The following is a 25683-nucleotide window of genomic DNA, read 5'->3' as shown; positions in this document are numbered from 1 at the left end:
TTTTCAGGTGACAGGCTAAGCTAGGTCAGATTTGACAAGCCTTTCCAGCACCGAGTGACCAAAGAGGAGGGTGGACACCAAAGATTGAAAGAGCAGCTCCCCGATGTGCACATGTATACCGGCCACCTGGTCCTCCGGTTTCTGGTGCACGTGTGTGTGTGTGAAGACCAAGCTGGTTGGCGCGCATGCATGCACCAGAAAGCGGAAGCTCAGCTTCCCAGTGCGCGCATGCATGCCAGGGAGCTGCCGTTGGGTTTCTGGTGCTCCCGCGCATGCAAAGACCAGCTGGCTGGTGCAGAAGAAACGAGTGATGGCTGGCGTGTCCAGAGAGATGGCTCTGCGTGCCACTTCCGGCATGCATGTCTTAGGTACGCCATTTTATTTTTATTTCAAGTAATCCCCAATAAAATTAAGTAAAAAAAAATTCTTTGAAGATTTAAACCGACTAATTAGCGAGCTTTATCTGGTTAGGGGAAAAAGCCACGGATCAAACTGAAAATGTTACGGGACAGTAAAAGTAAAGGAGGATTTGGACTGCAAGCTCCATTCTCCGTGTCATTGGAAACATCATAGAGTCATAGGGCTGGAAGGGACCTCAAGAGGTCTTCTATTCTAACCCCCTGCTGCTTATGACAAGAGCCTCATACCATCCCAGTCAAATGAATGTCCAGTCTATTTTTGAAAACCTCCAGCGATGAAGCAGCTACAACTTCCCCTGATTAATTATTCTCACTATCAAGAAATTCCTCCTTAGTTCTAGGTTGCTTCTCACCTTGACTAGTTTCTTATCCCGCCGTCAGGCGCTTTGGGAAGTAAGCGAATTCCCTCTTCTCCGTGACTAGCCCTGAAGTACTGGAAGAGGGTTATCGTGGCCCCCTTAATCCATCTCTTCAACAGGTTAGACATCCCTAGTTCCCTCAACAGTCCATCATATGATTTAGCCTCCAGACCTTGTATCATTTCTCTGGCTCTTTTCTGGAGCCCCATGCAAAGCACATGAATGGTTGCAAACAGGTTTCCTCTGCACTGTGTTTGAACTGGGGTGTGGGAACACCACTGCTTTTCAGTAAAAGGCTTTACAAATAAAATGCAAATCATGTGCGGTGCACTTTTTTTATTTTTTTTAAAAAAGAGAGAATGCAAATGTTCTGCCAGCACAGTTTTAATCAGCAGCGCAAGAAAAATGGGGTTCAATTTCCCTTCTCTCGCTGGCTTCCCTAATTGCCTTTTGCTCGTCAGAAGAAAGTTGCCAATTGTGATCAGGTGCCACAACCGCCACAGTGCAACCCAGAATGTCAGGTGTGCAAATTGGGAAGAAATGAACCATTCCCCTTCGTTGATATCACAAAGGCTTTGAGGTGAGGTGACAGATATGATTCGTATGAAACAGTGGGTCTGTGGGCAGGGTCCTTAAGTGAATCACCATGATTGTGAAGTGAATCCAGCTTCCCGCATTGACTGTCCTTGTTGAAAGCCCTCTGGCCACATTGCAGGTGGCAATCAGGAGACCCTTGGAGGCTGCAGCTGCAGTAAACACATGCCACTTGCCAAGTGCTCAAATCGTAGCCACATCACAGGACCATGGGATGCTACGACAGTCGTAAGAGCAAGTACTGAAGTCAGTAAGCACTTTTATCAGTACCGTCACAACTTCGAAGGTCACTTACACGAATCTGTCAGGCTCAAGAAACCAGGGTAGACGTCAAAAGTACTAGGAGTTTATTTCATGCTATCTATAGAGGGGACATGGTGGCTCAGTGGCTGAGACGCTGAGCTTGTCGATCAGAAAGGTCAGCAGTTCGGCGGTTCGAATCCCCAGTGCCGCGTAATGGAGTGAGCTTCCATTCCTTGTCCCAGCTTCTGCCAACCTGGCGGTTTGAAAGCACATAAAAAGTGCAAGTAAAAAAAACAGGGACCCCTTTGGTGGGAAGGGAACAGCCTTCCGTGTGCCTTCACAGCCGTTTAGTCCTGCCGGCCACATGACCATGGAGACATCATTGGACAGCGCTGGCTCTTTGGCTTTGTAACAAAGATGAGCACCACCCCCTAAGAGCCAGAAATGACTAGCAGGTATGTGCGAGGGGAATGTTCACCTTTACCTTTTATAGACAAGAATCTGAACTACTAACGGTCAAGTCAGATTGGTGCTAGGTAAGGGTCAATGGAATTCATCGGAGGCTGGTCTCTTGCGGGAGCAGAGCAACTCCTCCAAACTGATGACACATTTGACGCTGACCATAGATTCACCCTGGTCCTCTGTCTGTGGTTGTAAGTTGAGGACTACCTGTATGGGAAGCCAAAGAGAATTTAACAGGTCCGATGAAAGGACAGACGTTGGCACCAGTGGTGGGATTCAAAATGGTTTACCACCAGTTCAGTGGCCGTGGCTTGGTGGGTGTGCTTTGTGTGCGTGCGCACATTTTGTGTGCGCACGTGCACTAAACATGCACAGAATGTTTTGCACAGGCACAGAAGCTTTCCCACTCACCTCCTGCAAGGCTGTACTCTCCTGTATGCTTCGGAAGCTGCTGCGCAGCACTCTGCTGGGCCCCGCAAAGCAGCTGAGCTTCAAAAGAAGAGTACAGGAGCCCAGGCAGGCGGGTGGGCCCAGCAGCAGAGCAGCGTAGAGAACCAGCGCAGTTGAGAAAGTCCAGAAGTATTTCACAAGAAGAGTTCTCCACTCCTCTGCTCATTGCAGAAGACCTTATGCCACCAGACAAAACCTGTGCTGCTAAGCGAGACATCTGTTATGTGAGGTTTTTTGGCCCCATTTTGCAACCTTTCTTGCTACAATTGTTAAGCGAATCACTGCCGTGGTTAAGTCGGTTCCACGACGGTTGAGTGAATCTGGCTTCTCCATTGACTTTTTTGCTGATGGTCTCAAACGATCCTGGGACAGACGCTGCCACCGTCACTAGTCAGTTGCCAAGCATCTGAATTCTGACCACATGACCACAAGGATGCAGCAACGGTCATCCGAGTGACAAATAGTCATACATCCCTTTTTTTTCCGGTGCTGTTGTGATTTCCAAGGATCACTTAAGAAATGGTTATAAGTAGAGGAATATCTGTACTTCTTGTGAGTCCTAAAAGGATCCCACTGAAAGGAATGTCTCAGGGGTTATTTCTTTCTTTTTCTTTTCTGGACTGGGAAATGTCTCAGCCAGGAAGCCTGGGAAAAAATGGAACCCGTTCCAAAAAGTAACCTCAGTCCCGTCTTCAGTATCGTTTGGATTCAAAGTCAGCTCAAGAATAACCCCAAGAGAATTTTTGGGGAAAATATCGCTGTACATGCCGGGAATAATGGAGGGGAAAAAAAAATACTTTGCAGTGGACGTGTTTATGGAGATTCTCAGTCTTCCGGGTCCTGGTTGTCCCAAAGGTGTTTTTTTTTCAAGAGGCAACTGGACTTTGTTTTCCTTTGAAGACATTTTGCTTCTCCTCCAAGAAGCTTCTTCGGCTCTGACTGGATGGTGGAAAATGGAAGGATTTATATTTCTTGCAGACAGCTGGTCATTTGCATCCTTTTAGAGGGTTGTTGAGGCCACTTGGAGGTTTAGCTTAGGGTCACCTAAGTGGTGCTCTTGGTTCCTGTAGCCTGAAATTTTTCCCCTCTGGAGATCCATTCCTCATTCCCACACAATTCCAAGGGTGTTCATCCCGAACTGTATAGCTAAAAGTCTGTAGAGATTCTCAGTCCTCCAGGTCATGGTTGCTCTAAAGGTGCTTTTTCAGGAAGCAACTGGACTTTCTGGTTTTTCCTTTGAAGACATTTCGTTTCTCATCCAAGAAGCTTCTTCAGCTCGATCTGGATGGAAGGGAATGGAAGGATTTATAGTCCTTGTGGACAGCTGGTCACTTGCATCCTTTTAGAAGGTTGTTGAGGCCACTTGGAGGTTTATCTCTCCTCAGGGACACCTGAATGATGCAAATAGATATTGGGAAAGGACTGTGTTGTGGAGCTGAGCTTTTTGCAGGATGTTTTCTGCCCTGTGTCCCCTTCACCGTTGAAGTCAGTCGTAGGCTGTTGAGGATGCGTCTCTGCTCTCTGCATCTCAAACTGAAGTGCAAATGGTTCCTGTAGTCTGCAATTTTTCTGGAAATCCGTTCATACTCCTGCACCATTCAAAGGGGATTCATCCCAAAGTGCATAGCCTTTCTATTTCTCCAAAGTTCTCTTCCCCGAAAACCCAAAGGTGCTTTTTCAGGAGGCAACTGGACTTCCTTGTTTTTTTCCTTGAAGAGGTTTTGCTTCTCATCCAAGAAGCTTCTTCGGTTCTGACTGAATGGTGGAGAGTGGAAGAACTGAAGAAGCTTCTTGGATGAGAAGTGAAACATCTTCAAGGGAAAAAAACCATAGAGCATGGTAACAAGGTCAGCCAACGAATAGGCATAGCAACTAAATCAGCTAATGAGGATAGTTTGGAAACTGAAACTGTTGTAGATTGAGCAATGAGAGGCTAGACCAGGGCATGGATGCAACAAGACTTTATTGAAGCAATAAAGGACTGAACGTGTTAGCCCTGCCTGGAGCAGGCTCACAGCGAACAGCGGCTGACCGAACCCTGCAGCTGGCTTTTATAGCCGGCTGTCGAGGGAAGCCAGCCAATGAGGAGCAGCAAATGCCCCCGCAGCATGAACGGACCTGGGTGGGGACTTTGGCAAGTTCCAGGGACATAACACCCCTTTCCCCCAGATGCGAACACGCATAGTCATTTAAATAAGCGGGTGGTCTGTGCTGGCGCTCCGAGCGTCGTAACTCCGGCGAGTTACCAAGTGTCTCAGAGTTCGAGGGAACAGGTAGGATTGGTGACGGGGTGCAAATTCGCTCGGAGGTCTGCGCCGGTACTGGTGAAGTGCTTCTGGCCGGCGATGTCGAGGCCCTATCAGATGGTTCTGGTGGGGGACCCCCCGGGCAGTCCCGGTCTACTGCCTGCTCCCTCGGCTCGGGTGATGGTGGCGAAGAGCCTCTGGAACGGTCTTCGGTGAGGGTTTGGTGAGGCACCTGGGGGCTGACCTGTGCCCACGATCCGGCACTGGCGAGGGTACCCTGTTGCTTCCTTAGCTGGTCCAGGTGCCTTCTCCAGATGCGGCCGTCTTCCAGCTGGACTCGGTACGACCTGGGACCGGTGATGGCTACAATCTCTCCTGGAATCCAAAGTGGGTCTCCGGCGTAGTTCCTTGCAAAGACATATTCCTGCAAGACAAAATCTCTGACCCCCGTCATTGAAGCAAGAGGGGTGTCAGGGCAATAGTGAGGGTGGAGCCTATCCAACACAGTTCTTAGGCGTCTACCCATCAGAAGTTCAGCTGGGGATTTGTTGGTGACCATGCAAGGGGTTGAGTGTTGGCTTAGTAAGAAACGGGCGAGTTTGTGATGCCAATCTTCTTTGCTGAATCTGGCTAATGCTTCCTTTGTGGACCTAACGGCTCTCTCTGCCAATCCGTTGCTGGCAGGATGAAAGGGGGCCGTGAAGATGTGTCGGATGCCAAGATTGGTGGCAAAGTGGCAGAATTCTGTTGAGGCAAACTGGGGGCCATTATCCGAAACTATGGTATCTGGTAGCCCGTGTGTCACGAATAGGTGGGTCAAGGCCTTGGTAACCGCTTGCGTGGTGGTCGTGGATAGTTGGGCCACATCGATCCATTTAGAGTATGAATCTACGACCACCAAGAAGGTTTTGCCGTGTATTGGACCCGCTAAGTCAATGTGAAGCCTTGACCAAGGCGCATTGGCGCTCTCCCACTTTGTGGGGGTGGTGACTGGAGGGGATGGTCTGGATTCCTGACAGGGTTGGCAAGAGCTTACCCACTTGACGATGTCGTCGTCCAAGCCAGGCCACCAGGCGTAACTCCGAGCCAACGCCTTCATCCGGACGATGCCCGGGTGGCCTCGTGTAGTGCCTCTAAGACTGGTGTGCGGCGAGGCCGGAATGACAACTCTGGTGCCCCACAACAGGCAGCCCTGTAAGCTAGATAGTTCCTGTTGACGGGTCTTAAAAGGTGTGAATTCAGTTGCAAGGTTAGTGCCCGGCCACCCCCTCCTCACCCAGTCCAGTACCTGGGCGATTGTTTTGTCCGTCTTGGATTTGGTGGCGATGTCAAGGGCGGTGACAGGAAGGTCGAGCTGGGTGACATCGAAGATGGCATGGACCGGGCCGGGTCCTCAGCTGGAGCTGGCAGGGGCAGCGGCTGAGGCGTCTGCGTGGCTTAACGTTTTTCCTGGGCGGTGGATGAGCTTGTACGAGTATGCCGCCAGGAATAAGGTCCACCTCGTCATTCTGGGAGACAACACTTGGGAGTCTGCTTGTCTCCGGATAGAAGACCCAGGAGAGGTTTGTGGTCCGTGATTAGTTCGAAGTTGTGGCCAAAAAGGAATTCATTATATTTCTTTACCGCTGCCACTGCGGCCAAAGCCTCCTTGTCAATTTGACTATAGTTACGCTCTGTTGCTGAGAGCATTCTGCAAAAAGAAGGCGATTGGTGCCTCGGAGCCGTTGGGTAGTCTGTGGCTTAAGACAGCTCCAATCCCAAAAGGGGATGCATCCGCTGCTAGTACTAATGGGAGATGTGGGTCAAATTGTATAAGGACCGCGTCTGATGTGAGCAGTGATTTGACTGCGCGAAGCGGTGTCTTCCTTGTGTCCCCAGTGCTAAGGTGATTTTTATCTAAGAGCCTGTGTAAAGGCTCTGCTACTGATGCTTTGTGAGGTAGGAATGATGCATAGAAGTTCAATAATCCCAAAAAGGCTTGTAGCTCGGCTTTAGTGGTTGGTGTGGGTGCCTCATGGATTGCCTTGACTTTGGATTCTAGGGGGTGAATGCCTGAGGCATCAATTCTATAGCCCAGAAAGTCCACCTGTCTAGTGGCAATGGCACATTTCTCCCTTTTTAATTTGAGGCCATGCTGTCTGAACCTGTCTAACACTGCTCTGACTCTCTGGAAGAGTTGGGGCCTGTCCCTGGCCGAGACCAATATGTCGTCAAGTAGGGTACTACGCCAGGGAGGCCCTGAAGTATACGCTCCATGAGGGATTGGAAGATGCCAGGGGCAACACTTACGCCAAACTGGAGACGCCTGCACGGAAGGCACCCCTGTGGGTCACAATAGTTTGTAATTCGGCTGTTTGGTTGTCAACAGGGAACTGTTGATACGCTTGTGACATGTCCAATTTGGCAAAAATGTTGCCAGGCTCAAAAGTGTGCAATAAATGTTGAATGACCGGGACTGGGTAAGCGCTAACTTGTAGAAAGCGGTTAATTGTTGTTTTGTAATCTGAACAAATTCTCAGACTGCCGTCCTTCTTAAGGGTGTGACAATTGGCGTCTCCCATTTGGCGAAGTCTGTCGGCTCAATGACCCTTGCTTTAATAATTTATCCAGTTCCGCGTCCAGTTTAGGCCGAATGGCGAATGGGACTCTACGAGGTTTCAGCCAGATTGGAACTGCTTGGGGGTCAACTGCGAATGAGATGGGAGTACCGTTATAACACCCCAACTCATCGCTGAATACGTCTGAGTAGTCAGTGAATAAGGAGTCAGTGTCAGAAGCTGAGACAGCATGGACTCCTGTTAACCCTAGGCCGAGGTAGGGGAACCAATCAAGCCCCAAGAGACTAGGGAGGTTGCCGTTAACTACCACTAGAGGCAGGTGGCCTTTGAAAGCTTTAAAATTAACAAGAAACTTGCCTTTGCCGAGTACTGGAATGTCCTTCCCTTGGTAGTCCCTCAAGGTGAGCTGGCATTTCTGGAGCTGGTCTCTGGATAGTCTGGGCTGGATTTTCTTGAGAGTGCTCCAAGAGATGATTGAGAGCGCTGACCCCGTGTCAACCTCCATACGACAAGGTTTACCTTCTAATAAAATGGAGAGTGTGATTTTACTAATAGAATGACAGGTGTGGTTAGCATGGTAGCAAGTGTGACAATTTAGTACTTGCCTTTGGGGTCCAGAATGGGAAAAGGAAGGAACCTTTTGTGCTGAGTTGTGTGCGGCCTGGCAGACTCTGGCGATGTGGCCTTTTTTGTGGCAATTGTTGCAGGTGGCCCCTTTGAATTTGCACGAAGCTCTCGAATGAGGTCCGCCACAGGATAGGCACAGGATGATGTGTTTGGGTGCGCTGTTGCTTTCTAACCTGGTTCCTACCTGTGGTTGTTTGGCATGAGCGAGGCGGTGGACGTCTGTTTGATCGTTAGGATCATCTTCATTAACCACCTCTTCTGAGTGGATGGTGGCACAGCTTTGTTTGGGAACGGGACCTTGAATCTCGGTGGCTGACTGGGTTGCCAATTCTGCAGCCAAGGCTTCCTCGACGGCCTGGGAGAGGTTGAGATCCTTCCTGGCAAGCAGTCGCCTTTGGAGGTGAAGGTCCTTGACCCCACAGACGAGCTGGTCGAGGAGCATGTCATCTAAGTAGTTCCCGAACCCGCAGTGGAGAGCTGCAGTCCTCAAGGCGGCCATGTACTGGTTGACGGTTTCCTTTTCAGTTTGCTTCCTCATCCGGAAGGTGAAACGCCTCGCGATCTGTGAGGGTCTAGGGGAGTAATGATTGGTGAGGATCTCCAGCAATTCTGCCCAGGGAACATTCTTTAACTCACGTGGAGCAACAAGTGCTGTGGCGGTATCAAAAACGATGGCTCCGCAATAACTGAGGAAGAATGACTTCTTTCTGTGCTCCCCAGCATCAGCCAGACCAATGGCGTCGATGTAGTGGTTAAAACGATTTTTGTATGACTCCCACTTTTCTTCATCAGGCTTGAATGGTGGGAAGGCTGGGTTGGAGTTCATGTTGTGAACTTCTGCAGGTTACACTGCTTGTGAGATCTCTCTGGGACGACAAAATGGCCCTTAGTGCTCTTGTCAGGCTAGTGACTTCAGCTCTTGAGAGGTTCCACAGAATCTCTCTGTTCTCTCTGGGTTACGCTATGGCTCAGGCTGCAACGGTCGTTGGCAGCTTTATTTGAATTTCGCGCTCCTGGAGGCGTGGCGGCAATGGCTGACCGCCGCTGACAGTGATTTGAATCTCGCGCCCTGTGCTGGCGTCGGAGACTCCCAGAATGACAGCACCGCGCTGCACTCCGAATCGAATTCAAACGACAGCCGTTTGAATTTCGCGCTCTTTTGTGCTGAGCGGCTGCGGCTCATGCAGCGCTTCACTTTCCCTGTAGCTTGCTAACCGGCGGCTACAGACGCTCTTCCTTTCGCTTTTGCTGACCGAGCTCTCCGGCGGCGCGGCTGCGGCTCAGCAATTGAGTGATTTCAGCTGTTGCGGATTGCCTCTGGTAGCCATCCCATCCTCGTCGCCAGTGTTGTAGATTGAGCAATGAGAGGCTAGACCAGGGCATGGATGCAACAAGACTTTATTGAAGCAATAAAGGACTGAACATGTTAGCCCTGCCTGGAGCAGGCTCACAGCGAACAGCGGCTGGCCGAACCCTGCAGCTGGCTTTTATAGCCGGCTGTCGAGGAAGCCAGCCAATGAGGGGCAGCAAACGCCCCCGCAGCATGAACGGACCTGGGTGGGGACTTTGGCAAGTTCCAGGGACATAACAGAAACTAGAAGTAGTCTAGGCTGGAAACTGAAACTAGAAGTAGTCTAGGCTGGAAACTGAAACTAAAAGTAGTCTAGGTGCGGTTCTTTGTTAAGCTCTGCAACTCTGCAGCTATGTGAAGCTCTGAGTCTGTCTACTGAAGATGAAACTAACTTGCTTGCTGAAGACTGGAGCTCTGCTCTGAACTTGCAACATGTTTCTGTTTGAGTTTGCTCCATGTTGGAGAAATCTACACTGGTTTGTAAAATTGACCTACTATGTTTATAAAGACGTTAAATGAAGCCATCAGCCATCTGTGTTTATTTTTTCTGGTGCTGAATTATCGCTGCGAAAACTCTCAATACCTGGCAACACCAAAGCAGGCATAGAAACGTTTTATGAGTTGACAGTAGCGAGGAAAGTCGTCAAATGGGACCGAACTTGACTTGCTTAACAAATTCCTCACTTAGCAATATAAACTTTGGGCTCTGTTGTAGTCGAAAGTTGAGAACTGCATTTTGTTACCTTCTCCGGTTCTTTCTATTCTCTCCTGCTGTCTCCAGATACTGCCATGTTCACTGTTCGTTATTATTTTTGCTTCTGACTGGTCCTAGAAGATTTATTTCTGTTGCCCTCGTGGGAAACGAGGCTTTCTGCTGAGGTTTGGAAGGCAGAAAAGTAAGCCAAGAGCATCAAACAGACTATTTTCTGTTTAAATATGTATATTGGAGAGGGTCTCTTTTAGTTAATTCTTCAGGAGGACCAGGAACATCTGGTATAGTTATGCCAGTGTTTCTCAATCTCAGCTATTTTAAGATGGGTGGACTTCAGCTTCCAGAATTCCCCAGGTGGCCAAGGAATTCTGGGAGCTGAAGTCCACCCATCTTCAACTATGTCAACCTTGAGAAAACACAGTGTTACACAATTGTACAAGAGAATTGAGTAGAATAGTTATTTGTAACTGGACACAAAGATTTGGGGGGGGGGAAGAAAAATATAATACCTTGTCCCGGGGATTTTAAGATTTGAATTTTCTTTCTTCTTTTCCTTAGCCAATGTTGTGGAAGATATACCTGGTTCCCAGGTGCGCCACACAGATCTGTGTGTCAATGTTAGCATCATACGAGTGCCTTCCACCTGAGTATGCAAAGTTAATTTGTAATAATCATCTTCACTTGTTTTGGGTAAATAGATATCAAACAAGCAAATCCAGAACCAAATCCAAACTGAATAGAATAGAATAGAATTCTGTTATTGGCCAAGTGTGATTGGACACACAAGGAATCTGTCTTAATGCAAACCTAGAATTAAGAAGAAATTCCCTGACAGTGAGAACAATTAATCAGTAGAACGTCTTGCCTCTAGAAATTGTGGGTGCTCCAACATTGGAGCTTTTCAAAAATAGACCGGACAGCCAATTGTCCACAATGATATAAAACCTCAACCAGTATAAAGGATAAAAGAAAAGAAAAATCAGTTAAACCGTTTTCTTTGGATTTAGATTTCTATGTATTGTTCTGGCATGGGACAGGCTAAATTAAGAATTAGGCAAAACCCAAAGCAACGGGATTTGCAACACATTGCATTGTGGTATTTGTCAATATTAAAAGAATTAACAGAGTTGGAAGGGACCTTGGAGGTCTTCTAGTCCAACCCCCTGCTTAGGCAGGAAACCCTATACCATTTTCAGACAAATGGCTGTCCAGTCTCTTCTTAAAAACTTTCAGTACTGGAGCATTTGCAACTTCTGGAGACCTCGGAGAATGGCTTGGCTCTCTCTTCTTTATAGCAACCCCTGAGATATTGGAACATTGCTATCACGTCTCCCCTTTTCATTAGATTAGACATACCCAATTCCAGCAACCGTTCTTTGTATATTTTAACCTCCAGTCCCCTAATCATCTTTGTTGCTCTTCTCTGCATTCTTTCCAGAGTATCCACAGTATTGTTGTTGGTATCTATCAATATTGGTATGAGTAGTTAATTTTCTGCTGTTGCTTTGTTGCTGTTTTGCAAATGGTCAAGGACTTTTGTGCATTTTGGCCCAAATGCTGAAGGTAATTCTTATTTTTTTTCTGGTGTATCGCTAAATGTCTATGGATATTCTCAGTCTCCAGGTCATAGTTGTTTTTTTCTGGTGTTTTGAAAAAAAATATAATTATTTTTAAGGTTATATTTCCGTAATCCTGGTGTGTTTTGTGTGTGTGTGCGTGCATGTGTATATTTGTATAAATCGCTTTTTTCCTTTCCTTTTAAATTAGATTGATTTTTCTTTAAAAAAAAAACATTTCGCCTGAATCCTTCTTATAAAGTTGGCCTCTCCTCCACCTTCAGTACCAACCACAACAGCCTGAACAGAAATTCTCTGCTCCTTTACTTTCTAAAAAGCAAACAAACAAACCGAATTATGTTTTAGAGAGATCTTGAAATGATTTGAAACCCGTATCCAATGGCAAAAAAAAAAAAAAGAGGGTGGGGCGGAAAGAGAGGGGGAAAAAAATCACAGCAAAACAGCGGTAAAGTATGATCGTTGCAGAATTAGAGAAAATTGCTGTTTCTCAGTGAAGGCCTTTGATAAGCTGCTGCAGAAATTTAGGAGCTGCGTTGGAGAATGAAGTAAATAAGTAGGAATTATCAGGGCATCTCAGATCTTTGAGGCATCGCATGCTGTAATCCTGCCGGAGAAGCAACTGTTTCATTTTCTCCTTGCTTTTCATCTGGGAGAGCTGGCTGGAGTTCATTTTTACTCCATTTGATCCAAAATGGGTATTTTTCTCCTGGCCCAGAATTTTACAATGTTTTGGGCTTTTGGCAACAAGAGCCGTTGCAAATCAAAGACAACCATTATTTTTTTTTTAGCATTAATTAAAGGGAACAACCGACTTTTCCACCAGATTAAACAAAATATATCTGATGCTTGCCATCTCTTCTCCACTTTCAGAAGATTTATCTAAAATGAGGGAAGTCTCTCCCTTTTTTAAACTTGTTTCAGCAACTATTAAAACAGGGATAATGTTACAGGTAGTCTTTTACATACAATTCATTTATTAACCGTTCGAAGTTACAACGGCACTATAAAAGTGACTTGTGACAATTTTTTATCCTTATAGCACATACACTTATACAGTATATTGCTTCACAGTGCTTTACAGCCCTAAGTGGTTTACAGAGCCAGCCTATTGTCCCCCAACAATCTGGGTCCTCATTTTACCCACCTCGGAAGGATGGAAGGCTGAGTCAACCCTGAGCTGGTCAGGATTGAACTGCTGGCAGTGGGCAGAATTAGCTTATAATACTGCATTTCTAACCAGAAAGAAAGAAAGAAAGAAAGAAAGAAAGAAAGAAAGAAAGAAAGAAAGAAAGAAAGAAAGAAAGAAAAGGAGAGGGAGGGAGGGAAGAAAGAAGGAAGAAAGGAAGGAAGGAAGGCAATAGCACTAGTCCTTAGACTTATATACCGCTTCACAGTGCTTTTACAGCCCTCTCTAAGCGGTTTACAGAGCCAGCCTCTTGCCCACAACAATCTGGGTCCTCATTTTACCCACCTCGGAAAGCGGAAGGCTGAGTCACCCTTGAGCCTGGTGGGATTTGAACTGCCAAAATGCAGACAGCCAGCAGTCAGCAGAAGTAGCCTGCAGTACTGCACTCTAACAACTGTGCCACTGTGGCTCATCTGTCCGTTGCAGCATCCCTGTGCTCATGTGATCAAAATCCAGGTGCCTGGCAACTGACTCGTAATTACAACAGTTGCAGGGCCCTTGCAAGTTGGGGTGGATGTCAGAATTTGGAAACTGGGTCACAAGTAGCCTTTGGGGTGTCTGCCATAACTTGGAATGGTCTCTAATGGTTGTCAGTTGAGTATTACCTGTATTCCTCACCCAAACCAAACATACTGCACCCTTTTGCTTGGTTTGGCCTTCGTTCTTTCTTTCTTTCTTTTTTTATTTTCAAAACTGACGTGTTGCCCATCGTGCCTCAAGGCAAGTCTAGGCGGAGTATGGTTTAATGCACGATTTGTGGTTTGGTGTGTTGTGCAAACCCCAGCCATGGCTCAAATGATGGCTTAGTGTCAGAAGCGAACCTGTTTCGGTACTTGAGGGAATCTAGATGCTAATCTTCCCAAGCCAGGAGCCCTGGAGAGAAAGCAGGAAGATCAAAGAGAAAGGAATGTAATTTCTGATTGAATTGCGCGTAAGCTAGCTTAAGTGCTCATCTTCAAGGGGGCTGAGCCTAGGAGATTCCTTACAAAGGAATCCTTGCATGCTTAATATGCAGAAATAAGCCCTACTATTTAGAGCTTACTGCTTTGGTAAGATTGCTACTTTAGTGAGCTTGCCTATTACCACAGGGTTAGCAAAGCTAGTCCAAAAGGACTTCTCTCTTTTAAGCGTGCATAAGTGCACCAATGTGCCTACCGTCCCTGTCCTATTGTTTTGTTTTCTATTTTGCTTACATGTGTCCATTTCATGTATTCATAACTATGTTTATACTTACGCCTGTTATCTTATAATCTCTTGACAAAATAAATAAACAAAAATAAATAAATACAATAAAAATAAATAAAAAATCCGGAGCTTCCAGAGGATCACTTTTTCTCTCTCTGCTGGTAGCTCAGCCGTTTCCCGCCGTACAACTGGCTGGTCTCTGGAGATCCTTGAGGGGATTCTGTAGAGTCGCTCAGGATCCTTGGACACCTTTTTGGAAGAGCGGGTGTCAAGTGTGGAGTAGAGATGGGCTTGCCCAATTTGTCCCCCATCCCAGGTGGCTATCCGAAACAGCTGCTTCGTTCCAACCAAAAGTAGAACTGGACCAGAGCCTTCATTGGCTTATACTCAAGAAGTTCATGAACCACGGTTGTGCAGTGGTTGGAGTGCAGTACTGCAGGCTGCTTCTGCTGACTGCCGGCTGCCTTTAATTTGGCAGTGCAAATCTCACCAGGCTCCAGTTGACTCAGCCTTCCACCCTTCCAAGGTGGGTAAAATGAGGACCCAGATTGTTGGGGGCAAGAGGCTGACTCTGTAAACCGCTTAGAGAGGGCTGTAAAAGCACTGTGAAGCGGTATATAAGTCTAAGTGCTATTGCTATCTGCTGGTTGGGGAATTCTGGGAGTTGAAGTCTGCCCATCTTAGAAAGAGCGACAGTATGAGGAAACCGATTACCAAAGGGAACTGTTCAGCTTTGATTCTGCCATAGTCTACATCAGTATTTCGCAAAACCTCCGCAACTTTAGGATAAGTAGATCTCAGCTCTCAGAATTTCCCAGCCAGTTCAGTTGAGTTGACTTAGATGGGCAGCTATGGAAAATGAATGAATGAATTAATGAATTTGTCCGTTGTTTATTCCTGAAAGTTGAAGTCCACCCATCTTAAAAGTGATGACGTTTTGAGAAACACTGAACATTGAGCAAAAAAAAAAAAGATGGATTTAAGATCTGTAAGGCAGATTCTCATTAAAACTTTGAAAAAGTCTTCCTAACAGTAAGAACAAGAGGACAAGAAAACTATCGGGGGGGGAAAATTAGCTCCTTTTTCCTACATCGATTCAAGATTGGAGAACCATGAGTTTGCCCTAGTCTAAATCAGTATTTTCCAACCCTCGGTAACTTTAAGACGGGTGGACTTTAGCTCTCAGAAATCCCTAGCCAGTTTAGCTAAAAGTTTTGGAAACTGAAGTCCATCCTTGAGGTTGAGAAAAAAAAAAAACTGGGTTCCATAACTGAACTTAGTTGTTTCTAAGTCTGACTGATGGTGAAGGGACTTAACATCTGGATCTGTTCTATAGAGGGATGACCAGGATTAAATCTGAGACCCAATACTCAGTTAGGCTAATGTTGGAATCTCAGGCGACTGGTTGGATCTGACTCACAATAAACAATCCGTTGTAACTGAAAATGTACTTCCCAGACGATGAGTCTTTTTGATTTATTCATGCATTTCCAGTAGAGAGAGAGACAGAGAGAGAGAGAGAGAGACAGAGAGGGGGGGGTGCCTCTCCCTTGTTTTGAAAATAAAGGCTGGGAAGAGAAACTTTTTAGCAAGTCCTTCCAGTATTTAGACCCGTCTGCTTTTCTCTGAACAGAGTTGAAATTACGCATTCTGCTACAGCAGCCAAAGAATGTAATTTAATACCGGCCTTGCCCTTTTCTCTCAACGTAATTGCCACGCTCGTCAGATTCATTGTGAAATAATAGCAGCAGTGTGAAAAAGGCGCTCCTGTTTCCAATCACTAAATGCTTCACAGCAACCGTAAGAATAATATTAAAAAAAATTGCGCGCTTGCACACACACACACACACACACACAATCCCAATAACTAGTGACGGGAAGCTAGGAGAACGTCCTAGGTTGCCCCTTTTTAGATACAGTGCTTTGATTTCCTCTCCTTCTCCGAAGGGATGTGTTTTGCGCACAACATCCGAGCAAACCACAAGATTAGGAGTGTAATAAAGATAATAGTCCCTGAGCCTTTGGATCCCTCTGCTTAAACCAAAAGCTTTTGCAGGCTTCCTCATTCTCATGCTGAACCAGAATGGATGAGTTTTATCCTTTCAGTGTGACACTGAGTCGATAAGTCAGGAAAGCATCATACATACATACACACAATGAAAACATACGATGAACGGTTGCAGGAACTTGGACATGGCTAGTCTAGGGAAAAGAAGGACCAGGGGAGACAGGAGAGCAGTCTTCCAATACTTGAGGGGCTGCCCCAGAGAGGAGGAAGGGGTCAAGCTATTTTCCAAAGCCCTGAAGGTCAGACAAGGAATAATGGATGTAAACTGAACAAGGAGAGATTCAACCTGGAAATAAGGAGGAATTTTCTGACAATGAGAGCAATCAACCCATGGAACAGAAATTGCCTTCGGAAGTTGTGGGAGCTTTAAGATATGGATTAGAATGTATAAGATAAATATGTATTGAGTTTATGTCTGTATGGAGAAGTGATAACCTGGGGCCACGCTGTTCTCAAAAAAAGATATTTTATTTGTATTTGTATGTTAGATAAAACTTTTATTAAAAGAAGCTGTGGGAGCTTCATCCCTGGAAGGTTTCAAGAAGAGACTGGACTCTCATCTGTCAGAAATGGTGTAGGGTCTCCTGCTTGGGCAGGGGGTTGGACTAGATGACCTACAAGGTCCCTTCCAACTCTGTTAATCTGTAAAAATCTGTAAAGAGTTAGAACCAGCAAAAGCCACAAGTTTTTGCATACCTAAACCAAAGAAAATAAGGGGAAAATAAGGAAGAAAAAGGGAAAGAGAAAAGTGTAGGGCAAGAAGGAAAAAGAAAGGGGGGGAAAAAAACAGACTTCCAACTTCTTTTGGTGCCGAGAAATAGCATCGAACCTAATAAAGGCAACCTATGATGTCCTTTGCCATTAAAATACATAATTTAAAAATGGCAAAATAAATTAATTGTTCTGCTTTGGAATGTAAAACTGACTGAGATCAGTCTGGGCAATGATGTCTTTTCTTGATTCCAAGTGTTTCCCATCTCCAGGAGGAAGGCCACTCCTGCAAGGAGGCAGAATGAGAAAATCAGGCAGGGAAAGAGGTCAAAAAAGTCAAGATGGCGGATACCTTCATGCCCCGAGACACCATTTTTCAAATGGTGCCATATGGTCAGTATTGCCATGATTGGCTTTTCACAGATGTGCTTCTGGGACTAAAGGATATAAAGGCGTCATTTGAGCAGGGGTTGGGCTAGATGACCTTTAAGACCCCTTCCAGGTCTATGATTCTATGGCCCAAACAGATTATCAATTTTAGATAACCAAATGAAGGCCCTTTTAGGAGCACATTCTGCTGTAAAACAGCTTCTCCGACAAAGCTTAACTAATGTTCACTTTTTTCCTCTCAGACTTTGTAAATACCTTTTCATTAACTTAGTTAGGATCTTCTGAGTTGTTTGATGTGTGATGTGTCATTTATTTTGCTGCTAAGCTGGTTTATTTATTTTTTTCCCCCTGTAACTTCAAAGAGGATTTCTCTCCCCCACCCCCCATGTTTTCTCTTTATTCACATTGATCTTGTCCTTCAGAATTTTACTTTCAGTATTTTATTCTATTTCTTGGGAATCGCCCAAGGAACATAGGTTATCTCTGACCGAAATAAACAAAAAGAGTGGCATTTCTCAGTGTAGTATCCCTGCCCTGAAGCTGACAGCCCGACAGGCAGGGCACAAAAGGGGCAAAGAGGTTTGAGAGGAGGAGGAGGAGGAGGAGGGAAGAAAAGATAAGATAGGCCTTTTCATTTTTGAGAGCTGTTATTAGGAAGAGGTGCTCTGCATGGCAGAGAAATATAGAGATGGCCAGGGAGGGCAGAAAGAGAAGGAAGGAAGGAAGGAAGGAAGGAAGGAAGGAAGGAAGGAAGGAAGGAAGGAAGGAAGGAAGGAAGGAAGGAAGGAAGGAAGGAAGGAAGGAAGAGAAGGAAGAAGAGAAGAAAGAAAGAAAGCAACAAAGAAAGAGAAGAAAGAAACAAAGAAAGAAAGAAAGAAGAGAGAGAGAGGGAGAGGAAGGAGGAAGGAAGGAAAGAAAATAGGAAGGAAAAAAAGGGAAGGAGGGAGAGAGAGGAAAGAAAGAAAAAGAAAGAGAGGGGGTGAGAGAAAAAAAAGAAAGGGAGAGAGGGAGAAAGAAAGAAAAGAAAAAGAAAGGGAGAGAGGGAAGAAGAGAGAAAGAGAGAGAGAGAGAGAGAGAGAAAGAAAGAAAGAAAGAAAGAAAGAAAGAAAGAAAGAAAGAAAGAAAGAAAGAAAGAAAGAGAAAGAAAGAAAGAAAGAGAAGGAGGGAGGAAGGAAGAGAGAGAGAGAAAGAAAGAAGAAGAAGGAAGGAAGGAAGGAAGGAAGGAAGGAAGGAAGGAAGGAAGGAAGGAAGGAAAGAGGGAGAACATGAACTGGCCATTCCACTGGTTAATTGTTCTATCGGGAAATGTCTCCTTCGTCCTCGGTTGCTTCTCTCCATTTCTTCTCTTGCCTTCTGGTGCTTTCTCTTTGGGGGTGGCCCCTCAACGATAGGAACGCTGCTATCCTCTCTCCCCTAGTCTGGAGACTAAACCTTATGAAGAACAGCTGCAGGTTTGGAGTTTGGTGAGTCTAAAGACAAGAAAGACTAGAGGGTGACATGATAGCAGTCTTCCAATATCTCAGGGGTTGCCCCAAAGAAGAGGGGAGTCAATCTATTCTCCAAAGCACCAGAGGGCAGGACAAGAAGCAACGGATGGAAACTAATCCAAAGACAGAAGCAACCTGGAATTAAGGAGAAACTTCCTAACAGGGAGGACAATTGACCAGTGGAACAGCTGGCCACCAGAAGTTGTGGGTGCTCCATCACCGGAGGTTTTAAAGAAGAGACTGGACAGCCACCTGTCTGAAATGGTAGAGAAGGTCTTCTGAGTGAGCAAGGGGCTGGACTAGAAGACCTCCAAGGTCCCTTCCAGCTCTATTCGATTCTAGAGTCTAGTCTTCCTTTTCACTAGACTAGACTAACCCAATTCAGTATTTGCCTGGATTTACGACGGTTGCAGCTAACATGAATCACGTGATCACCGTTTGCAAACTTCCCAGCCAGCTTCTGACAAGCAACGTCAGCGGGGGGGAACCAGATTCATTTAGTGACCGGGTGATCCACTTAGCAACTGCAGTGATTCAGTTAACAACCGTAGCAAAAAAAAAAAAGATCACAGAATTCACTTAACATCTGCTTCACTTAGCAATGGATATTCAGGTCTTATTTGTCAATCAAGAGCTCTCTTACAGACTTTTTATCTCGTTTTTTTAAAAAAAATGTATATTTTTTTTGCCCAGAGAAGCTCCTATTTCTTTATCTCTGAGGAAATGGAGGGAATCGCAACGTACTAAGATCACGGACTCAGCCTTCCATCCTTCCGTGGTGGGTAAAATGAGGACCCAGATTGTTGGGGGCAAGAGGCTGACTCTGTAAACCGCTTAGAGAGGGCTGTAAAACACTATAAAGCGGTATATATAAGTCTAAGTGCTCTTGCTATTTTCCTTCCTTCCTTCCTCCCTCCCTTCCTTCCATGGTGTACAGTGGGTAGAATGCAGCATTGCAGACTAACTCTGCTGACTGCGAGCAGTTCAATCCTGACCGCCTCAAGGTTGACTCAGCCTTCCATCCTTCCAAGGTGGGTAAAACGAGGACCCAAGTTGTTGGGGGCAAGAGGCTGACTCTGTAAACCACTTAGAGAGGGCTGGAAAGCACTATAAAGCGGTATATAAGTCTAAGTGCTATTCCTTCCTTTCCTTCCCTTCGTCCCTCCATCCTTCCCTTCGATCCATCCATCCAGTATTGCAGGATGACTCTGCCCACTGCCAACAGTTGAATTCTGACCGGCTCAAGGTTGACTCAGCCTTCCGTCCTTCCCAGGTGGGTAAAACGAGGACCTAGATTGTTTGGGGGCCAAGAGGCTGACTCTGTAAACTGCTTAGAGAGGGCTGCAAAGTACTGTGAAGCGGTATGTAAGTCTAAGTCCGATGGCTATCAGTAAGTTAACAGCCTTTCTTCTCCCTTGCATTTGATCCTAACCGAAGGTTTTGGGTGGGAACACTTGTCCCCAGAAGGCACCAGAATAAGGGTAGACTGCTCTTGCTGCTGGACTCAGGGTTAAGCAAAGCGTAACTATCATCCCTGGAGTCTTTCTAGAAGAGACCGGACTGCTCTTAGTCAGAAACGGTGTAGGGTCTACTGCTTGGGTGGAGGGGTTGGACTAGATGACCTACAAGATCCCTTCTAACTCTGTTAATCTGTTAATCTGTTAATCCACCCCATTAAGCAAATGTGATTAGGTTGACTAAGGAGAATCTCCAGGCAAAAAAAACCCCTAACAATACAGTGGCTGGAAAACCAGTTTGCTGGAATCAGGGAGGAGTCGCTGGTGGAGCCCCCAAAACGAAAGAATATTGTCTACGGTGGCAAAGTCTTTCAAAACACACCATGCACCCTGCAGGCGAAGCCCACGACAAGACCTCCGCAAAGCGTGCGCAGAGTGGGAGGAGAGATCCTTGCCTCTCATGCACGTGCTTAGAAAGAGCCGGTTTACGTCTCCTTCAGCTTTTTCAGAGGAGAAATATACGGGGATGGAGTTGCAAAATTGGAGGAGAAACCCTGCCCCAGAGAAGGGTTTAGGACAGGGGTTCCCAAACTTGGCAACTGTAAGACTTGTGGACTTCAACTCCCAGAATTCTCCAGCCAGCTCTGCTTGAAGTTGCCAAGTTTGGGGTCCTCTGGATTAGGAGAGGCTGCTGCAGCCCTGAGACCACAGAAAGTGGTTACTTTCCTGGGTTTTCATTTCTTCACCTCATTTGCAGGAAGGCTTTGGGAATCAGATTGCCCGACTTCAAAGCAAGAGAACCCCTCCCTTGAAAAAGTTAGGAGGTGCCCTAATTCAAGGCAAGAGTGCCTGTCTTTTTTTTTTTTTTCTTTTTAACAACAGCCATGGTGACCTTGTTTGGCTTTTCTTTCTTCCGTTTAGAGGATCTCTGGAGAACTGAGGCAGGGGGAGGAAGGAAAGGAGGAAGGAAGGAAGGAAGGAAGGAAGGAAGGAAGGAAGGAAGGAAGGAAGGAAGGAAGGAAGAAAGAAAAAAGAAGGAAAGAAAGAACAATTGAAAAGGTAAAGGTTATACGGATGGATGGATGGATGGATGGGAATGAGTGAGTGAAGAAAGGAAGGAAGGAAGACAAAGAAAGAAAAAGAAAGAAAGAACAATTGAAAAGATAAAGGTTATGTGGATGGATATGAGTGAGTGAGTGAGTAAAGGAAGGAAAGAAAGAAGACAAAGGAAGAAAAAGAAAGAACAATTGAAAAGATAAAGGTTATATGGATGGATGGATGGATGGATGGATGGATGGATGGATGGGAGTGAGTGAAGGAAGGAAGGAAGACAAAGAAAGAAAAAGAATGAAAAAAAAAGAAAAAGAAAGAAAGAACAATTTAAAAGATAAAGGTTATATGGATGGATGGATGGGAGCGAGTAAGTGAGTGAAGGAAGGAAGGAAGACAAAGAAAAAGAAAGAAAGAAAGAAAGAAAGAAAGAAAGAAAGAAAGAAAGAAAGAAAGAAAGAAAGAAAGAAAGAAAGAACAATTTAAAAGATAAAGGATGGATGGATGGATGAATGGATGGAAGGAAGGGAGTGAGTGAAGGAAGGAAAACTTGGAGGGAGAGAAGGAGGATGGGAGGTGAAGAGAGGTGGATGGATGGATGGATGGATAGAAAGGGAGGGAGGGAGGGTGGGTAACGGTAGGAAGAGCAGTGACAAATGCCTGCTGAATGCCCAGAGCCCACCATTTCACAGGGGCTCCCCCTTCCCCAAGACTTTTGGGCAATGTCCCTTAAGTGTTTCTTCTTGGTAACTTAAACAGGCTAGCTGGGGAATTCTGGGAGTTGAAATCCAAACATCTTCAAGCTGTCACGGTTGAGAAACACGGCTCTGGGAAACCACCAGGCCCCAATTCCCATTCATCATCCTGAATTGGTCATTACAGCTCTGGTGTGGCTTCCAGTGAAAGCCATTTCCACATGTGGGGATTGCGTGTGCCGGCCCAAATTTCTGGCCTACTTCGAGACTGACCTCGGGACTCCTGAGCTACTCAGGTCTCACTTTTACTGCTGGAATGCGCTTTCTGCACCCCGCAATTAACTAGGAGCACCTTCTAAAGAGCCACCTCCCACCCCAGCCTGTTGTTATTTCCTCTCCTGTCTCTCGGCTAATTAGAAGCAAGTTTTTTTTCCTCTCTGTGGCTCGACTTATTTCCTTGGAGTCACAAAAAGCCTCTTTCTCTTCCCCTTCTCCTTTCCTTTCCTTTCTTTCTTCATCAGTTTATTTCCAGTCTTTGTCTTCCCTTTCTTTCCCCTCTTTGCTCTTTTCTCTTCTTTTGTTTCCTTCCCTTCCCTTCATCTATTTACTTCCTTTCTCTTCCCTTCCCTTTTCTTTCTTTCCTTCCTTTTGTTCCCTTTCCTTCTTCTCTATTTCCTTTCTTCCTTTCCTTCCCCCTCTTCCTCTGTTTACTTCCTTCCCCTTTGCTTCCCTTCCGTCTTTCCTTTTTCTTCCTTTCCTTCTTTTCCTTTTCCTTCTTCTCTGTTTCCTTTTTCCTTTCCTTTCCTTCCTTCCCCTTCATTTATTTACTTCCTTTCCCCTGTCTTCCTCTTTCCTTTTTTCTTTGCTTCCTTTCCTTTTCTTCTTTATTTCCTTTCTTCCCTCCTTTCTCCTTTTCGTCTATTTACTTCCTTTCCATTGTCTTCCCTTCCCTTCACCTCTTTCTTTATTCTTTCCCTCCTTTCTTTGCTTTTCTTTCTCCTCTATTTCCTTTCTTCCTTTCCTTTTCCTTTTCCTTTTTCCTTCCCTTGCAGCCAGCACTTAAGCAGAAGCTCAAATTGTGTGGAATTTCTCAACGGAGGACAACAAAGCTTTCCGTCTGGAAGGCTGAAAAGCAGCCTGGAAAGATAATATCGACAACAGACCCTCTCGGAGCCTTGAGTCATCGCATCCCCCTCCCACCAGCCTAGCCCCATGCCTACCTGATTTACAGGTGCAGAGGGAGCGTGGAAAGCATCCCAAGAAGGTACTGACCATGCCAAGAGAAGGCCTGGCCTCAGACAATCTTTGTCCTCCGTCAAATTCTGCTGGGAAACCTATTGAGTGATGCCAACATCGTGAGCTTCGAAAAAAACGAAAGGCTTTGGAGCACGTGGGCAAACCGACAAAGCACCTGCCTGAGACACATAAACCCACATCTGTTTCCTGAGATTGTTGTGGAGGACAGCTGGACAAGTCTGGGGAATGACTCGAGGGCTTTTAGTAAAAGTTTCTGAAACCATTTTTTTTTCCTTTCACTGTTTATTTGGTTTTCTTTATTTCTATCCGGCTTTATTATTTTTGCAAAGCAGTTCATGGCTTTGGTGTTTTGAGTCTGCCCTGCTTTTTGTAGGATGGATGATTGACACAGGATGTTTCCCTTTCTTATTACATCCCTTTCCTTTCTTTGCTTAATGTTTCTTATTCTCTTCCTGCACCTTGCATAAACTTGCTGGCCCTGAAAAGCAAATCGCAGACCAAATTCCGTAATTTGGTTGTTTTCTTGCAGACGTTTCATTATCTAAAGTGGTAACGTCAGGAGTGCTGGAAGACTCACCTCTTTCTAGCACTGGTGACGTTACTTGCTTTGGGTAATGAAATGTCTGCAGGAGCACATACAGATACAGATTAACAGAGTTGGACGGGACCTTGTAGGTCATCTAGTCCAACCCCCTGTCCGAAAACCACCAAGCTCAGAGAACACCAAGGCCCCCACAGTCCTGCTCCTCCTCTTTGGCACTGAACTAGTTGGGTCGTGAAACGTCTGCAAGAAAACACCAAGCTTAGAGAGCACCAAGGGCCCCCAAATCCTCCTCCTCCTCCTCCTCTCTGACATTGATGATGTTAACTGGTTGGGTAATGAAATGTCTGCAGCAAAACCACCAAGCTCAAAGGGCTCCAAGGGCCACCAAATCCTCATCATCATCCTCCTCCTCTCTGACATTGATGCTGTTAACTGGTTAGGTAATGAAATGTCTGCAAGAAAAGAAACAAGTGCAGAGAGCACCAAGGACCCCACAGTCTTCCTCCTCCTCCTCCTCCTCCTCCTCTAGCACTGATGCTGCTAACTAGTTGGGTAATGAAATGTCTGCAAGAAAACCACCAAGCTCCGAGGCCACCCAGGACCCCTCATTTCAAGCCTACAAACATTCCCTCTTATTGAAGACTGGGGTGTTCAACTTTGGCAACTTTAAGGACTTGCGGACTTCCACACCCAGAATTCCCCGGCCTCCATAAGTGTTACAAGTTGCCCAGGTTGGGCATTGTTCTGCGTGTAACAGGTAACGTCCAGGGTGGGGCTGATGCGGGAGCGAAGTGCCAAGGACATCAAAGGGATTAAATGCATGAAATTGAGGTGAATTTGGACATTTGAAGAAGAGACAATTCTGTACGAAAACAGCAACGGCTCCGCTCTTCCTCCCCTTTTAAGCCAGATGGGGATGTGGCAACCCCATCCGAGGCTTCCAGGAACTGGAGTTTAAATTCCCCTGCCTGCTTTAATAATTCAGCTGCCAACTGCATCTTCTCTGTAGCTCTATTATAGTCTTTTTGCTCTCTCCTCCCGCTCTATTTTGTTATGCATTAAGTCAAAGCACAGACAAAGAGGCACCACGCGTATTAAAGAGAGAGAGAGAGAGAGAGAGAGAGGGAGGGAGAATAGCTTGCTGCATCTTGCCTAGAGGAAGAAAATACTTTAAAAGAAACAGTTGTCTCCTTTGCCAGTCGGGGTTTGCGGGTTAGGTAGGCAGTCTTCCGCTTACGACCACGTTGCTAAGCAAAGCACTTGTGAAGGGAAGGTTGTCGTCCGTCTGTCCGTCCATCACCCCCGTTTTACCAGCCTTTCTTGTTCAGTGAATCGCTGCAGGTGTTGAGTAACAACACGGTTGTTAAGGGAACCTGGCTTCCCCCGTTGGCTTTGCTGGCCAGAAGTTGGCAGAAGGGGGTTCGGGTGACCTCAGAGACACGGCAACCGTCGTAAATATGAGTCAGTTGGCAAGCGTCTCAATTTTGATCACGTAGCCAGGGGGAGGCTGCAACAGTCGCAAGTGCGAAAAGCAGTCATGAGGGTGTTGTTGTTGTTTTTTTCAGTGCCACTGTAACTTTGAACGGTCACTAGAATGGAATGGAATGGAATTCTTTATTGGCCAAGTGTGATTGGACACACAAGGAATTTGTTTTGGTGCAAATACTCTCAGTGCACATAAAAGAAAAGATGCATTCGTCAAGAGTCAAGAATCAGAAGGTACGACACTTAATAATAGTCATGGGGTACAACAAAATAGAAGGATATAGGAATAGAATTTAAATGGAATGGGATGGGATGGGAAGGAATGGGATAGAGAATAGAATAGAAAATAGAATAGAATATAAAACAGAATAGAATAGAAAATAGAATAGAGTAGAAAATAGAATAGAAAAGAATGGAATGGGATACAGAAAAAACAGAATAGGGATGGGATGGAATGGAATGGAATGGAATGGAACAGAACAGAACAGAACAGAACAGAACAGAATAGAAAATAGAATAGAATAGAATAGAATAGAATAGAATAGAATAGAATAGAAAATAGAATACAGC

At 45.7% G+C, this 25683-nt stretch overlaps 1 long non-coding RNA gene across 1 annotated transcript; it reads right to left on the bottom strand.

Moving 5' to 3' along the window:
- Window positions 1–1441: 1441 nt before the first annotated feature.
- Window positions 1442–24904, bottom strand: LOC148124817 (uncharacterized). Its single transcript, XR_015744908.1, has 3 exons — window positions 24798–24904; window positions 10531–10664; window positions 1442–1868 (listed from the first exon to the last, which is right to left on the bottom strand). It is a non-coding gene; the product is annotated as an uncharacterized LOC148124817 (long non-coding RNA).
- Between the last annotated feature and the right edge of the window lie 779 nt (window positions 24905–25683).

The sequence above is a fragment of the Pseudonaja textilis genome, chromosome 11 (assembly GCF_049901715.1).
Source record: "Pseudonaja textilis isolate UNSWEBS1 chromosome 11, rPseTex1.2, whole genome shotgun sequence".
Lineage (NCBI taxonomy): Eukaryota > Metazoa > Chordata > Lepidosauria > Squamata > Elapidae > Pseudonaja > Pseudonaja textilis.
The sequence above is the reverse complement of the archived record's forward strand: the minus strand, read 5'-3'. Positions and strand labels throughout refer to the sequence as shown.